At 44.0% G+C, this 15627-nt stretch overlaps 1 protein-coding gene across 2 annotated transcripts in view; it reads right to left on the bottom strand.

The window, feature by feature from the left end:
- The window catches only part of KMO (kynurenine 3-monooxygenase), a 509384-nt gene that overhangs the window by 423077 nt on the left and 70680 nt on the right, over positions 1-15627 (bottom strand). The gene's annotated exons all lie outside the window — the stretch shown is intronic.

Here is a 15627-nt window from a genome sequence, read left to right as displayed (position 1 = left end):
GGCCATTTGTGGGAGGATACACGGCCAGGCACTTTGAGAGCAGACATGGAGTTGACAGGCGTGCAGTGGTCGAAGCTGAAAGACCTTTGTAAAGTCCTTCAGTGTTTTGAGGAATGCACACGGCTGGTAAGCGCAGACGACGCCATCCTAAGCATGAGCATCCCACTTATGCGTCTGCTCATGCAAACTTTGACGCACCTTAAGGAGCAGGCGTCTGCAGCCAATGTTGATGAGGAGGAAGAGGAGGAGGGAATCCTTGATGACATTCAGCCATTGTCTGCTCAGGGACCTCTCCTGGATGAGGTGGAGGAAGAAGAGGAGGAGGAGGAGGAGGATGATGGGGATGATTACTTAGGGGAGGAGGATGCATCTCGTGGGGCAAGTGAAAATGTTGGCGTGGCAAGGTCTGGTACAGGGTTTGTGCGTGACTGGAGGGATGTGGATTTGCCAGAAAGTGCTCCTCCACCCAGCACTCGCAGTGCATCATTGACACCGGGAACATTGGCCCACATGTCAGATTATGCCTTGCGGATCCTAAAAAGGGACCCCCGCATTGCCAAAATGATGAACGATGACGACTACTGGTTGGCCAGCATCCTGGATCCACGCTATAAAGGCAAATTACAAAACATCATGCCACAGGAGAACCTTGACCTAATATTGGCTAATAAACAAGCAACTCTGGTAAATCGGTTGCTTGAGGCATTCCCAGCACACAGCAGCGGTGATGGTTCTCACAAGAGCCGTACGGGCCAGGGGCAGCTTGGCAGAGGTGTTCGTGGTGCACACAGCAGAAGTGGCGTTGGAGACAGGGGTTTCATGACAATGTTGTGGACTGATTTTTCAAATACCGCTCACACAACTGGTAATACTGCATCGATGGAAAGTGACAGGAGACAGCAGTTGTCAACTATGGTTACAAACTACATTTCCTCCCATATCGATGTTCTCCCACACAGGTCATTCCCCTTTGACTATTGGGCCGCTAAACTGGACACCTGGCCTGAATTGGCCCAATATGCCTTACAGGAGCTCGCTTGCCCAGCTGCAAGTGTGCTATCGGAAAGAGTCTTCAGTGCAGCTGGATCAATCCTGACAGAAAAAAGGACCCGTCTGTCAACCCAAAATGTGGATGATCTAACCTTCATTAAAATGAACCACGCATGGGTTTCCAAGGATTTTGTCCCACCTTCCCCTGATGACACATAGGGTGACAGAAAAATGGCTTGCTTTGGTCCACCTCTTCCTGGTACTTCACCTATTTCGCCTTTTGCATCAGCTGAATGTCCAACATCAACATATGCCACTTTCTAAAACTCCATAACTGTGCTGCCTCCCCCCCATGGCCGGTGTCACCACCTACCGCACGACACCGTGCGAGTGCCGTTGCCCTGGACAGGTGGGTAGGCCGACTCTTGGGCGCGGGCACTGGCACAGGGTCCCTCATAGTGCAATCAAGTGTCTCTGACGGTGGTGGTGCACACCCGCCATCAGACACACCGCTGTACTATGAGGGGCCCAGTGCCAGTACCGACGCCCACGAGTGGGCCCCCCTTGCTTGGCCAGGGCCCGAGCATTTGCAATCTTTACCTCTCCCTGCTCCTCCGCTGTGTAATCTGGGCCGTCAAATCCATACTGTGCCTGACACCGTCTGAGCCTGCCTCCTGAGACATATATTTTGAATGTGTACGCTATCCATACATGTTATCCAGGGATACGGTACCCTTTCTAACCTTTGTGCAATGACGTGCAATCCATACTGGGCCTAACACCGTCTGAGCCTGCCTCATGCTGTATAGACATATATTTTGAATGTGTACGCTATCCATACATGTTATCCGGGGATACGGTACCCTTTCTAACCTTTGTGCAATGACGTGCAATCCATACTGGGCCTAACACCGTCTGAGCCTGCCTCATGCTGTATAGACATATATTTTGAATGTGTACGCTATCCATACATGTTATCCGGGGATACGGTACCCTTTCTAACCTTTGTGCAATGACGTGCAATCCATACTGGGCCTAACACCGTCTGAGCCTGCCTCATGCTGTATAGACATATATTTTGAATGTGTACGCTATCCATACATGTTATCCGGGGATACGGTACCCTTTCTAACCTTTGTGCAATGACGTGCAATCCATACTGGGCCTAACACCGTCTGAGCCTGCCTCATGCTGTATAGACATATATTTTGAATGTGTACGCTATCCATACATGTTATCCGGGGATACGGTACCCCTTCTAACCTTTGTGCAATGACGTGCAATCCATACTGGGCCTAACACCGTCTGAGCCTGCCTCATGCTGTATAGACATATATTTTGAATGTGTACGCTATCCATACATGTTATCCGGGGATACGGTACCCTTTCTAACCTTTGTGCAATGACGTGCAATCCATACTGGGCCTAACACCGTCTGAGCCTGCTTCATGCTGTATAGACATATATTTTGAATGTGTACGCTATCCATACATGTTATCCGGGGATACGGTACCCCTTCTAACCTTTGTGCAATGACGTGCAATCCATACTGGGCCTAACACCGTCTGAGCCTGCCTCATGCTGTATAGACATATATTTTGAATGTGTACGCTATCCATACATGTTATCCGGGGATACGGTACCCTTTCTAACCTTTGTGCAATGATGTGCAATTCATACTGGGCCTAACACCGTCTGAGCCTGCCTCATGCTGTATAGACATATATTTTGAATGTGTACGCTATCCATACATGTTATCCGGGGATACGGTACCCCTTCTAACCTTTGTGCAATGACGTGCAATCCATACTGGGCCTAACACCGTCTGAGCCTGCCTCATGCTGTATAGACATATATTTTGAATGTGTACGCTATCCATACATGTTATCCGGGGATACGGTACCCTTTCTAACCTTTGTGCAATGACGTGCAATCCATACTGGGCCTAACACCGTCTGAGCCTGCCTCATGCTGTATAGACATATATTTTGAATGTGTACGCTATCCATACATGTTATCCGGGGATACGGTACCCTTTCTAACCTTTGTGCAATGACGTGCAATCCATACTGGGCCTAACACCGTCTGAGCCTGCCTCATGCTGTATAGACATATATTTTGAATGTGTACGCTATCCATACATGTTATCCGGGGATACGGTACCCTTTCTAACCTTTGTGCAATGACGTGCAATCCATACTGGGCCTAACACCGTCTGAGCCTGCCTCATGCTGTATAGACATATATTTTGAATGTGTACGCTATCCATACATGTTATCCGGGGATACGGTACCCTTTCTAACCTTTGTGCAATGACGTGCAATCCATACTGGGCCTAACACCGTCTGAGCCTGCCTCATGCTGTATAGACATATATTTTGAATGTGTACGCTATCCATACATGTTATCCGGGGATACGGTACCCCTTCTAACCTTTGTGCAATGACGTGCAATCCATACTGGGCCTAACACCGTCTGAGCCTGCCTCATGCTGTATAGACATATATTTTGAATGTGTACGCTATCCATACATGTTATCCGGGGATACGGTACCCTTTCTAACCTTTGTGCAAGGTTATGCAATCCATACTGGGCCTAACACCGTCTGAGCCTGCCTCATGGTGTATAGACATATATTTTGAATGTGTACGCTATCCATACATGTTATCCGGGGATACGGTACCCTTTCTAACCTTTGTGCAATGACGTGCAATCCATACTGGGCCTAACACTGTCTGAGCCTGCCTCATGCTGTATAGACATATATTTTGAATGTGTACGCTATTCATACATGTTATCCAGGGATACGGTACCCTTTCTAACCTTTGTGCAATCACGTGCAATCCATACTGGGCGTGAGAACGGCTGGCGAGCTGTTAAGCAAGCTACAGCACCTGTCCAGACAAGTACAGGGATTCCCTAGCGAGGAGACTTATTTGATTGTTTTTAATGTTGGGACAGCAATTTTTGGGGAGCACTATACTCTGGAGAATGATAGATGGGGCCCACCATACACTGGAACATTCCAAAGGTGGACATCAGACACTGGAGCAGCATTTACAGGGCCCATTATACACTAGAGCATTAGAAATGGGGCCCATTATGTTTGGAGCATTATTTGGGCCCATAAGACAGTGGAGCTTCATCCATGGGGACCAACATATACTGTAGCATTATGTGGAGCTCATCATATACTGTTTCAAACATTATATGGGACCAATGATTTTGTATGGAGAAATAGATGGGCCTCGTCATGAGATGTAAAAAGTGAGGTATTTTTCATTGTACTATACCGCTATTTCTCTGCCGTATCGGAGCATGATGAGTTGTGGTATGTGTTAAAGGGGCGCTCTTTCGCCCAGGGCACATGAAAACCTGCAGCCAGCCCTCCCCCCCCCACAAATTTAGCCAAATAACCCCCATTTTTCAGTGCGTAACTTGTATTATGAAGTTAATTAAGGTTGACAAGCTTAAGTAAGAAGAATTGATGCTTTTGGCATTCAAATGGGCACTGTAGGTGTGTTTCCTGTCCTCCTCTCACTGCCGACTTTTATTCCCCATTGACTTACATTGGGTTTCGTGTTTCGGGATGACCCCGACTTTTCCCTATAATCGGACGATCTTGCTCGACCCGACTTTTGGAAAAGTCGGGTTTCACGAAACGAAACGCGACCCTAAAAAACCAAAAGTCGCTCAACTCTAGGCATGACACATTGTCCTGCTGGCAAAATCAGTCCTCAGAGTTGGGGAACATTGCCTGAGCAGAAGGAATCAACTGACTTTCCAGGAAAACCTTGTATGCGGCTTGATTCATACGTCCTTCACAAAGATTAACCTGCCCAATTCAAGCCTTGCTGGAACATCCCCAGATCATCACCGATCCTCCACCAAATTTCACATTGGGTGCAAGAAACTGTGGCTTGTAGGTCTCTCGAGGTCACCATTAGACGACCAGGTGTTGGTCAAAGCTGAAAATTAGACTAATCAGAGATTACCTTACTCTAGTTCTCTATGGTCAAATCCTTATGGTCTTTGGCAACTTCAGCCTGACTCTCCTTTGCTTCTCATTGATGAAAGGCTTTGTTCTAGCCTTACATGACTTGAACCCTGCCTTTAGGAGCCTATTACAAATTGTTCTTGCTGTGCACTTCACCATAGCAGGGTTTTTTTTATACTTTCCTTCGTTAAATAAGATTTGGTTCAGGAGATCACCTAATCAGAAGCACATTAAGTAGAATGAGGTGTACTCTGATTGGAATTCAACTGACACTGGAATGGAATGTCTATCAGACATGTAGAGAAGCTGATTTTTATAAAACTGTGCAGTGGTCTCTTAATTTTTGCCAGAGCTGTATGTGTGTGTTTGTTTTGAAGAATATTCTGTTTCAAAACGATGTGTAAATGATGAATTGCTGTATGTAAAAGCTCATGTTAAAATCGCATTGCAATCACATAACAATTGCACTGCATTCTGATGTAAATCGGATGCTAGGTGTGAAAATTAGGATTGTACTCACAGAAAAAACGCATGACACTTGCATTACATTCGTCTGACTCTCTTGAGTCAAAAGCGGACTGATTTTAAAACCGCTAGTGTATCTCCAGCCTAAGGCCGGGGTCACACTTGCGTGTGTAATGCAAGAAACTCGTGCGAATCTCTCAGATCAATACCCGGCGCTGCCACTGGCACTCGGGACCAGAGTGTGTGACTGCATAGAAATACATGCAGCCGCACACTCCGGTACCGAGTGCCGGCGGCAGTGGCAGGTATTGATGCGAGAGACTCGCGCGAGTTTCTCGCATCACACTTGCAAGTGTGACCCAGGCCTAAGACACAAAACTGCAGCTGTAGAAATCATATGCAGAAAAGCCTCAATGCCAAGTCAGATGAACTTGAATGCAGTAAAGTGTATCTTATACATTATCTCAAACCAAGGTTCCCGGCGAGTGATGGATGTAACCTGGCCGTATATGTGGACGTTGAAGGGGCTCAAGTCTTTTATGACAAAAAATAAGTGGGCTAAACCTCAGTTGTTGCTAAATCAAAGAAATGTGCTAATTTGCTACACGTTCAATATTGCAATTGTCATAGCTCCTGACAGAGGTGTATCAAGGTTTTCTAGCACCCGGGGCAAGAATTCCATTTGGTGCCCCCCTCCCCAAGCACATAGGCAATTTGCACACTTTATTTATTATGCTTTGCTTATATAGTGCTATCTTATTCTGCATTGCTTTACAGACATCGCTGTCCCCAATGGGGCTCACAATATAGATTCCCTATAGTATGTCTTTGGAGTGTGGGAGGACACCGAAGAACCTGGATTAAACCCATGCAAACATGGGGAGAACATACAAATGCCTTGCAGATGTTGTCCTTGCTGGGATTTGAACCCAGGACCACAGTGCTGCAATGCTAACCACTGAGCCACCGTGCTGCCCTAACTTACAGTCACATGCCGACTAGCTCTCTCCCTAATTCTCTCAATGTCCAGTGGAAAACTGAAAGAAGCAGGAAGAGAAGCTCGTTGTCACATGATGATAAACATGAAAATCGCATATGAGTGAAATGGCTGGAACCAGCGAGCAGAGCTAAATCCTGACAGTGAGTATATTACACACTGTTAGGATTGGCTACAAGGTTTTATTTTATAAATAACAGGTTTGAGGTGAAAGTCTGCAGTCACTCTAAGTGACTGCAGGCTTCTGAATTCTTACAGCCAGTGTCAGACTGGGGTGCCAAGGGCCCACCAGTAACTTTGACCTTGGGGGCCCACTTTTCACCTGCATACAAATATTACACTACACTCGTTCACAAATTTACCTATATCTCTATATAATAATAAACTGGGTAGTTTGGTTAATGAATGATGAGTTGCTGCATTTTTCTGTACAGAGTGAATCAAGTGAATTATACCAAGTGCTGACCATACGGTGGGGATGGGGGCCCAGATCTGCACAGGGGCTCACAGTGGGATTCCCCTGTTCCCCTATGGGCCAGTCCGAGCCTGCTTACAGCGTATGCACTGCACACTTTTAGGATTCTCCCTTGCCGATGGCAAGAGTGGACGGTCATGTCAGCAAACATATGCGATTTGAATACTTCTGGCCACATTCCAACAAGACTTGTCCAGCCTCGCTCATTTCATTTTCATTAGCTAAGGCTATGCATGTCTTGTCAGCATGTGACCACATGTATGTAAATCGCTGGCACAAAAGAATCCTGACAGTGTCCAGTGCGCACTGTGAAAATTCAGAAGTCTGCAGTCACATAGAATGACTGCAGACGCATCACAAACCTGAACAACCCCTTTGATGTTCCTAACATAAATAAAAATATGAGAATTAATATCACAAAAAAAAGCATTTACATCCAGGTACCTTTTTAGATGAATGACTCCAGAGACAACATCTCTTTCATTTTATATTTAATTTGTCCAGAAGCCATGATGACTCCTCTCCCATAGCTCATCTCCCCAGACTTCCATCTTCTCCTGTCTTGTGCAGAACATCCCCACACGACGCCATTAAAGATAGCAGGGTCATTATAATGCTCCCGAATAAAAATATCTGCCATATGCTGAGCCTCTTAATAAATAATTGCCCCTCACTATATTCTCTGCACAAAATATGACCCCCACACTGTCCCTTTTAAGGTACATACCTGCCACACTGTCCTCTCCTTTCTATATTGGGGTTCCTCTTCACTCTGTGTCCCCCCTATAGGGCCCAGTCGCTATACTGTGGCCCCTCACCACACTCCCCCTCCATGGCTGTGACCTTACACTTTTCCCCCATGCTACCCCACCATACTACTCAGTCTTTATTATGTACCCACTCACACTCCCCCTTAATGTCTCCTCACATTATTCCCCTCAATAGTCTCCTCATACATTTCCCCTTGCCTCCTCATACTGTCTTCTCTCACATCCCCCCTGCTAACTGTACTGTCACCTCATAAATCTGACTCCCCATACTGTGTCTGCAACCATCACACCATTCTGTGTCTGCACCAATTCCACACTTCCCATACTGTGTCTGCACCTATCTCTCCCAATCACCATACTGTGAATGCACCCATCCCCCCAAAACTGTTTCCTCATACATGCCCCCATCTCCCCACTTGCTCCTCATACTGTGGTTTCAAATCTTTCCTGTTTTACATATTGTGTCTGCACCTGTCCCTCCCTTGCCCCCCAAACTTGTGTCCTCAAATCTCTCCCCGTTACACTAAATCTTTCCCCACAGAATAAATCTTCCTCCCACAGAATAAATCCTTCTCACAGAATAAATCCTCTTCACATAATATATCCTCCTCACAGAATAAATCCCCCCACAGAATAGATCCTCCTCATAGAATAAATCCCCCACCCCTGCAAAATAAATCCCCAAAAGAGTAAATCTTCCCCCACAGAATCCTCTTCCAAAATAAATCCTCCTCACAGAATAAATCCCCCCAACAGAATAAATCCCCCAACAGAAAAAATCCCCCCACAGAGTATATCCTCCCCGCAGAATAAATCCCCCCACAGAATAAATCCCCCACCCCTACAGAATCAATCCCCCCAACAGAATAAATCCCCTCACAGAATAAATCTCATCACAGAATAAATCCCGTCCACAGAATAAATTCCTCCTCACAGAATAAATCCCCCCAACAGAATAAATCCCCTGACAGAATAAATCCCCCCACAGAATATATCCTCCCCGCAGAATAAATCCCCCCACAGAATAAATCCCCCACCCCTACAGAATCAATCCCCCAACAGAATAAATCCCCTCACAGAATAAATCCCCTCCAAAGAATAAATTCATCCTCACAGAATAAATCCCCCCAACAGAATAAATACCCTGACAGAATAAATCCCCCACCCCCACATAATAAATCCCCCCAACAGAATAAATCCCACACCCCCACAAAATAAATCCCCCCAAAGAGTAAATCTTAATCTACAGAATCCTCCTCACACAACAAATCTCCCCCCACAGAATAACCCCCCCACAAAATAAATCCCCCCACATTTAATCTTTGGTGTCTTCAGCTCCAGTGTGGAGCACTTACTACCGATGCTCTTCTCTCTTCGGTGTGCCAGCGACTGAAATCAGCAGCATGATCACATGACCTGTTCACTGCTGGTGTCACTGTGACCCATCGGTCAGAGCCTCAATTGTACTTGCTTCTGTAAGACGCGAGTACAATTGAACACTGGGAGCCGGCACATTCAGCTTCTCTGAGCTGGCTGTCAGCTTGACAGCTGGCACATAGAATGGCTGACTCTCAGAATGCAGCGGCCAGGGGAGACACTTCGGACCGCCACATTAGGAGGACAGACTGCGCCTCCCTGCTGGCTGCGCCCAGGGCACATGCCCCAGCTGCCCCCCCAGATACGCCTCTGGCCCCTGTAATAATGGAAGCATTAGCAGACCCTCATTGTACTTCTACATGGTATTTGCAGTGTACAGCAAAAAGTCTATATTTAAGAGATTTCCCAACATTGGTGCCGGCAAAGCATGTCACATACGATAGCATATATCACCTATATGCTCATACTGTATGTGAAAAATACACACAGTATACATTTTTACTATGGAATATTGTTGATAACACTTTTCTATACAGCAAAAAATATATATAAATTGATGTTTATCAGCATCTGCTAATATCTTTAACCCCTTAGCAACCACAAATACACCTTTGAATGGTACTTATTTCTCAGTGTAGCTTTTAAATGGCACTGAGAAATAAGGCTATAGCGCCCCCCCAGCATTGGAAAATCTCCAGGGTCTTGGTTACCGGGGGTAACCAAGACCCTGGAGTACATGATCAGGGCTGGTTTTTAAGGCAATTAATAAAAATAGGTAATTTGCGCTAGCAGGATAAATACTGAACAAACAGTGTATAAACTCACACAGTGTATAGACACATACAAGACACTTCTCCCCTTCTCACACCAGGGGTAATACCGTTCATACGTTGCAAAGAAATGTCCACAGTGGAACTGGTTCACAAAATGTATATAACGATACCTTCGTTCGGATGAATTAGGAACTAATAGAAGACTCCTTCCTCAAGCAGGGTCCCGATGCAGAGGTGACGCTGCAAGCAGTAGTGATACTGGCGGTGGTAGGCTTTAGAACGTTAAAGCTCAGTTGGAGAATGCAGGTATTGGATGCTGCTCCGGCCGGTAGCAAGCGTCCTTCTAATCGCGTGACCGCCGCCGACACCCAGCGAGTATAACCGCGCGAATAGAATTCAAAAGCCGGCAAGGTAGCAAAACGTGCAGGACCTTGCGTGACGTCACGGTCACGCGGATCACCACGTGACTGGCTAGTGAGCGCGAAAAAGACCAAAAAACTGTCTTACGCGTTTCGGAATCACCGGATTCCTTCCTCAGAGATGGTCTATAGGAATCAAATAATTACTTATATACCCACAATCTCCAGCCTCCATATTCATTGGTTAAAGGCAAACAATTCAATCTCGCTGTTTAAGCCATTAGGAACAAGTGTATTCATTTCAAAAATCAGTCTACTTTCTTCTCTTGACATTTGTTGGATAAAGTTCCCCTTTCGCCAGCTTTTTTTAACCACTCTAATGCCCGTAACTTTAACATTTTTAATAGAGCCTCCATGCTGGTTAGCAAAATGATGTGAAAGTGGGTGACCCATAAATCTGTTTCCAATATTGCGCAGATGTTCTGCTAACCGGACATGCAGTGGGCGTTTTGTGCGTCCTATGTACAGTTTCCCACAGGGGCATGTAATACCATATATGACCCCTGTGGTGTCACAGGTTATAAAATCTTTAATTTTTACCTCCGCAAATTTATTAGTAATCACTCCTTGTTTTTTAGAGGTCAGTTTTTTGCAGGGGCCACACTTTCTGCACGGAAAAAAACCCCCTGGTAATTTCTCCAGATTTGGTGTAATACTACTTGAAGGTTTGGAAATAGAGGGGGCTATAAGATTGCCCAAATTTTGCGCCTTCCTGAAAATGAACCTAGGGTATATTGGTAAAGATTCCCCTATAACCTTGTCATTTCTCAGAATATTCCAATGTCTCCTGACAATTTTTTTAAAAATTACACTGTTAGAATTATATTGTGTAATTATAGGGGTATCTTCCATAAAAGCATTGCCATTTTTTCTCTTCCGTTGTTCCAGTAGTTGGTCCCTTGGAATTTTTTCCACTAGTTTTTTTGTTTTTACTAAAGATATTGGATCATAACCCTTATTGGAGAACTTCTTCATCATTACCTCTGCCTCTCTATCAAAATCCTCCCTTTTCGAACAATTGCGATAAGCTCTAATTAGTTGACTTTTTGGAACATTTAGTAGCCAGCTAGGTAAATGGCAGCTATCAAGTGAAATAAAATTATTAGAATCTGTAGGCTTATGGTATAATCGTGAGCCAATAACATTGTTTTCTACAAAAATTTTTACATCTAAAAAATTAACTTCTTTTACACTCGTGGTCATAGAAAATTTTAAAAAATAAGAATTTTAGTGAATTAAAAAATTGTTCCAATAGCAAGGGACCACCAGACCATATAAAAACAATATCATCTATGAATCGATGCCATAGCACGAGGTTCGCTAATAGTCTGCCGTCGGGATAGATGGTTTCCTGTTCCCATCTTCCAACGTACAGATTTGCATAACTGGGAGCGAACCTCGTGCCCATGGCTGTACCCCACTGCTGGGAGTAGTAGTTCATCCCATATCGAAAAAAATTATGGGTTAAAATAAAATTTATACACTCAAGGAGATATTCAATTTGATCAAGCGGCAGTGAACCGTCCCTCCTCAGGAAGTGTTCCACTGCTTCACATCCCTTTTTATGCTGAATGACTGTATACAGGGAAGTTATGTCCAGTGTGCCCAGAATATAGTGGTCACACCATTGTATATTCTTTAAAATACCTAAAATATGGGTGCTATCCTTGAGATACGCCGGGAGATCAGGTATCAGTCTTTGTAAGTGACAGTCAACAAATTTAGATAAATTTGATGTTAAACCCCCAATGGCAGAAATAATAGGTCTCCCGGGTGGTTGACTCATATTTTTGTGCACCTTAGGTAAATAATAAAAGTACGGCACTCTAGGATGAGGTGTATTAATAAAATCCATTTCTTTTTTATTTAAAATACCCTTTTCAAAGCCCTTGTTTATCAATTCCCGCATCTCTACCAGATACTCGTTAGAAGGATCATGGGTTAGTAATTTATAGGTTTGTCTGTCATCCAAAATCCGGAATGCTTCTTTCTCATAATCTGACGTATTTAGTATTACTATCCCGCCCCCTTTATCTGCTGGTCTGATAGTAATCTCCCTATTCTCCTGAAGTTGCTTAATGGCTATTCTTTCCTTATGTGACAAATTGTGTTTAAATTTATTACATCGCCTGTCCGAGACTTTTCTGATTTCGTATATAACATTATTTTGAAAAGCTTCAAATGCCTCTGAATACTCCTGTATTGGATTAAAGTTAGATTTTTTCTTTAGATCAGTGTGTATATATAGATCAGGAGTACTCATGGGGTCATCTATATTGCTACTAATTTTCTTTTTCATGTAGTGCTTCTTCAGGGCTAGTTTCCTCATGAACAATTTTACACCCACAAAAGCCTGAAATTTGTCAAATTTAGCACTGGGAGCATACTTCAGACCTTTATTCAGTAAACGGGATTCATTTTCTTGTAGGGGGTATTGACTTAGATTAAATATTTTTTGTTCAGGGGCCACTACTTGATCTATCTTTAATGGGGATTGTTGTATGTTCTTTTTTTTGGTAGATTCCCCGCCCCTACACCCCCTTTTTCGTTTCTTTTTTGGCCTACCTGAAAAAAAGGAAGGTGACTCTGCTTTGTTTTTAGTTGTTGTTTTTTATGTTCCCTCGGACCAGCCTTGTCCTTTCTAATAACTAATGGAGGATTGTCTTTATATTTATCACTCCCCATAGAGGGAATATTTTCTATATTTTCTATAACCGTAAATCGGTTATGGGTACTAATAGAGGGTAGTGGTGTGGAGATAGCTGGTGATTCTGCCCCCTGTATAGCAGTGGTGCCTCCATTGTTAGCTATTTCCATGTGGGTAGGATTTTCCATATCGGAAGTAAGGTGAATAGAAAATCTTTCACTCGATGTAAGAAGGGAAGTGTCCTCTCCCTGTATCTCATCTAGAGTTAACAGTGGACCTGAAGATTTAGGAGAGCGTTGTTCTTCATACTGATGTGCAACATCGCCTCTGGTTATTTGGCTATCCCCATAATTAGATGTTATAGATATTGAGTTTTTATTAGTAGTGAAAACCGAGTCCCTCCCAAATTTCCTACGTTTTTTCTCTACTATTTCCTTTTCTTTATTACGTATCCTCTTTTTAATGTTATCAGAGAGGTGTATGATTTCAGGATGGAGCTCATATGGTTTAATCTCCTCAAATAGATTAGTGATTTCTCTGCGTATCCTCAGTAGTTCGCTCCTCCTCTTCTCAATAATGAAGGATACAGTTCTTTTAGAAAAATCCTTAAACATAGCATCCCATTCAGCTAATGTTTCTGAGTCCCCAATATCGCCCGTCAGGGGTTTATACACCGTTAGCCCCTTTGGTATACAGTTAGAGGCTAGATATCTTTCCAGCGTCGATATCTCCCACAAATCTCTCATTTCTTTTAACAAGTATTGTTCCAAGGTTTTAAGTGATTTAATAATCTGAGATATTTCCCCCTTATCGGGGTTGTCCACAGGTACATACTATTCGGAGTTAAAAAATCTCTGGATATTATATATCCTTTCCTTCCTATCAGACCATAAACTGGCCATAATATGCAGACACCTGTAAATTTGCTGTAAACAAATGGCTCAGCTAATTTAAAATATATGTGAACACTGCTGCCTCTGTGAGCGGTGGTAATACCTTTTTTAAAAACATAAAAACATATGCACAAAGGCGCTGGTTCCTACGTGATAAGGCCTGCAGCTGCAAATATAGACAACAACCACCCAATTTGTCCAACAGTAAAAGTCAATTAATAAAAATAGGTAATTTGCGCTAGCAGGATAAATACTGAACAAACAGTGTATAAACTCACACAGTGTATAGACACATACAAGACACTTCTCCCCTTCTCACACCAGGGGTAATACCGTTCATACGTTGCAAAGAAATGTCCACAGTGGAACTGGTTCACAAAATGTATATAACGATACCTTCGTTCGGATGAATTAGGAACTAATAGAAGACTCCTTCCTCAAGCATGGTCCCGATGCAGAGGTGACGCTGCAAGCAGTAGTGATACTGGCGGTGGTAGGCTTTAGAACGTTAAAGCTCAGTTGGAGAATGCTCCGGCCGGTAGCAAGCGTCCTTCTAATCGCGTGACCGCCGCCGACACCCAGCGAGTATAACCGCGCGAATAGAACTGTACATAGGACGCACAAAACGCCCACTGCATGTCCGGTTAGCAGAACATCTGCGCAATATTGGAAACAGATTTATGGGTCACCCACTTTCACACCATTTTGCTAACCAGCATGGAGGCTCTATTAAAAATGTTAAAGTTACGGGCATTAGAGTGGTTAAAAAAAGCTGGCGAAAGGGGAACTTTATCCAACAAATGTCAAGAGAAGAAAGTAGACTGATTTTTGAAATGAATACACTTGTTCCTAATGGCTTAAACAGCGAGATTGAATTGTTTGCCTTTAACCAATGAATATGGAGGCTGGAGATTGTGGGTATATAAGTAATTATTTGATTCCTATAGACCATCTCTGAGGAAGGAATCCGGTGATTCCGAAACGCGTAAGACAGTTTTTTGGTCTTTTTCGCGCTCACTAGCCAGTCACGTGGTGATCCGCGTGACCGTGACGTCACGCAAGGTCCTGCACGTTTTGCTACCTTGCCGGCTTTTGAATTCTATTCGCGCGGTTATACTCGCTGGGTGTCGGCGGCGGTCACGCGATTAGAAGGACGCTTGCTACCGGCCGGAGCAGCGTCCAATACCTGCATTCTCCAACTGAGCTTTAACGTTCTAAAGCCTACCACCGCCAGTATCACTACTGCTTGCAGCGTCACCTCTGCATCGGGACCCTGCTTGAGGAAGGAGTCTTCTATTAGTTCCTAATTCATCCGAACGAAGGTATCGTTATATACATTTTGTGAACCAGTTCCACTGTGGACATTTCTTTGCAACGTATGAACGGTATTACCCCTGGTGTGAGAAGGGGAGAAGTGTCTTGTATGTGTCTATACACTGTGTGAGTTTATACACTGTTTGTTCAGTATTTATCCTGCTAACGCAAATTACCTATTTTTATTAATTGACTTTTACTGTTGGACAAATTGGGTGGTTGTTGTCTATATTTGCAGCTGCAGGCCTTATCACGTAGGAACCAGCGCCTTTGTGCATATGTTTTTCTGGTTTTTAAGGTCACCTGTCACGTGATTGCCATTATTCAAGAAATGAGGCTGGGGTTAGAGCTGGGACATTTTTGTGTTCAAAAAGTCAAATGGTGCTTCTTTTCTTCTGAGCCCTGCTGTGCACCCAAACAGTGGATTTCCCCCACCTATTGGGTATAGGTGCCCTCAGGAGAAATTGCAAAACAACTTGTGTGGTTCATTTTCTCATGTTACCTGTGGGA

The sequence above is a fragment of the Dendrobates tinctorius genome, unplaced genomic scaffold (assembly GCF_039654945.1).
Source record: "Dendrobates tinctorius isolate UK_male_01 unplaced genomic scaffold, ASM3965494v1 ptg000087l, whole genome shotgun sequence".
Taxonomy (NCBI): domain Eukaryota; kingdom Metazoa; phylum Chordata; class Amphibia; order Anura; family Dendrobatidae; genus Dendrobates; species Dendrobates tinctorius.
This window is presented reverse-complemented; position numbering and strand designations above follow the sequence as displayed.